Consider the following 3,143-nt stretch of genomic DNA (forward strand, 5'->3'; position numbering starts at 1 on the left):
TTCTTTATATCCTCTTTAAGCCCATAAACTTTGATTCCTGGAAGAAATGAAAAGGTAAATTTTTAATTCACAATTTCATATTCTTGAGTAGGGCTGGACAAATTTCCCGAACCGAACCGAACCCAACGATTCTTGTCAAATTAAATACCCTAACGGGTATCTGAATTGAGAATCGACGGGTACGGTTCGGTTCTCGGTTCTAGACCAAGAACCGAAAAACCGAATCTTTCTAATTTATTTTTTTTATATTGAGTAACTCAAATTATTTTAATTTTAATTTTTTCTAAACAAATTAACAAATTAATGATTTCTAAATCCAAATTTTTGGTCCAATAATTTGTTTCATTTCTAATTTTTTAATTTTTGACCCAATTACCCATTTTATTGTTTCATTTCTTAGCCAAACAAGATCAAATCCACTAAATAAACCTAAACACATATACTAAAGTGCATAACGTTGTCTCGACTCTCACAGCCTCGCTAATATTCCAAAACCTATACAATCGTCGACTGACACTCTGACCTCCGATCGAAGCTGTGACTTTCGCCGACGGAAGCTTTGATTGTAGTGATCATTTGAACTAGGTAGTTTACTAGTCTCTGACATTCCAAAACTATTGAATGTATCATTAGTCGTATTTATATAACGTTGTTATAAATGTTAAAAAATTTAATTATAGTACAGAACCGAATGGAACCGAACCCGAACGGTTTCATAATTATATTTGGACCTGACGGTTCCATTTACTAGATACCGAACCGAACCGAACCGGCTCGCGTCCAGCTCTATTCCTGAGATTGAAAAGAAATTTAAAATTCAGCACAACAGACAAATCAAGCTTCCATAAAATTCAATTGAACCATTCCCAGTAAAATGTAATCTAATCGAACCATATCCATTCAAGAGACAAAACAATTACACCACTAAACTACATTAAACCCAAAAAGATAAAAGTACAGAGAAATCCATAGTCGAGCATACGAGTCAAGAGGCAGAAAATAGTAATACTTCACTAAAAAATTATGCAATAGACTAATGAAATAGCAGATATGAAAAAACAGAGTGTCGATGAGGAGCTCATCTCAAAAGAGATAAGGCTTGAGAAGTAATAATACTCTGATAGACATCGTTTGGTTAAAATCTCTCTACCCCTTCAATCCTGATTCGTTTGGCTAAACACTTCAGGCAAAAGACGTACGTCTGAACAAGAGCAAATGTTGCAGCAAAATCTGTTGGAATTTTGTATCGGAAATTGGTTGTGACCAATTTTACATGATTATTTAAGTGGAATTCTTAATTTGGTGAATGAGAAATTAAGCCAAATGTAAGCCGCTTAATACTGAAAATTGTTGGAAAATTGTATAGAATATTGTAGAATATTCTAGAAAATGGTTGGATGAAAATATGTATTGTCATATGAACGGTCATAACCTTTGGTATAATTATTTTCCAATAATTATGAATTTCAAGAGACGTGACTCTTGATATGGTTGTGGCATAATTATTTTCCAATAATTATGAATTCCAAGAGATGTGACTCTTGGTATGGTTGTGTCTTTTGACATACCTTTCCAACTACTATATATAGATCTCATGTGTTTGAATTTTATCATTCAAGAAATTCATGAAAGTCAATAGATAATTCATATCATTCCATTCCATGCTTACACTTTAGTTTGCATAAAACACTTTTAGAAGTGATTTTAATTTGCATCAAAGTCATGGTCATGGTAGAGAGGGAATTCCGTTCGAGTTCGCTGGTCGAAGTCATTTGGAGTGCTCCTATGACTCGACGTGGTCGTTGTATCTTGGGAGATGATTGCCGAAGAACCGTTAGCACCGATGCGGGGCAAATTCATCTTAAGGATAAAGTGTCCAACACTTGCCTCGGCCAAAAATCCATCACATGCATCTTCTCTCTTTATTTTCTGATTTCTGTTAATTATACTTTGATTTCAGAAAATTGATTAATCTGATTTATATATTTATGCTGCAAGGTTTGATCGTTCAAGAATCGAAAGGGAAGAATCCATATTCTTGAGTTCAGAATCGGTAAATTATCATTTCTCCTTGTTAAATCCAATTTTGGTAAGTTGGATTACGTTTCGATTTCATGCATATAACCAGTATGTTTATTGTGAATATAATATGCACGATAATCGGTGTAAATTCTCCAACAAAATCATCACAAATCGATTGATTAAAAATTAATTTCGAATAAAGGAAAAGCCCTAAACTGAAGCAAGTATGAAATTGACATACCTGAGGTAGTCGGTCTCCTATTTCTGTGCAAATTTTTCGGTTCTTTTGGAAACTTCAAGTTAGAACACAATGACGAAAAAATCGGCCGCTTAACAGTAAATCTGAAGAAACTGGAACGACCATATAAAATACGATTAAAATGGAGCTCTGAGATTCGTAATTTAATGTATATTTTGTGGGAATTCTTTGGAGCTCTCTTGTACAACAGAGAAGGATGACTTTAGAATTGAGGAAAATGTATACCGATAGTAAACGATTCCTTGTAGAAGACAAATGAAGATAATTGTTGATTGCTTCCACTTATCAACATCATCAATCAATCTACCATTTCCCAATGAAAAACTACTGTAGCTAAGAATAAATTTCACATGAATTATGATGAATACCAGAACGACGATGTGTACGTGGAAAGCAAATCTTATCAGAGTAAGTCCCTGTGTACAGGGAATATTCCACAGTGTTCCTCACATGATTTTTTCTTTCAAAAACGAACGACTCACCCCACGGTCCCCACCTGTTATGTGTTGTCTGTACCGACCTTATGAACTGCCTGTACAGGTAGCGCCGTTCATCTTATTAACTCTAAAATGACGGAAAGATCCCCTTTTTCTGTCCATGTAGATTTACATTGACAAAGGGGATCTACATTGACTAATTAAAAAGCTTATATCCCCTTTGCTGAGGTATTTTGTTGACTAATTGAGATGCTACACTCGAATGGATGATCTCCATAAACTCTCTCTCTGTATATTTAAAGCCATACTTACATATTTCATAATACTGGAAAACCTTGTTAATCTCTACATATATTCTTTGCAACAAAAATCAGATTGAATTGAGTTTTCACTGCTTTTTCCCCTGATAATTACGGAGCAAGACC

The sequence above is a fragment of the Olea europaea genome, chromosome 18, assembly GCF_002742605.1.
Source record: "Olea europaea var. sylvestris chromosome 18, O_europaea_v1, whole genome shotgun sequence".
Classification (NCBI taxonomy): domain Eukaryota; kingdom Viridiplantae; phylum Streptophyta; class Magnoliopsida; order Lamiales; family Oleaceae; genus Olea; species Olea europaea.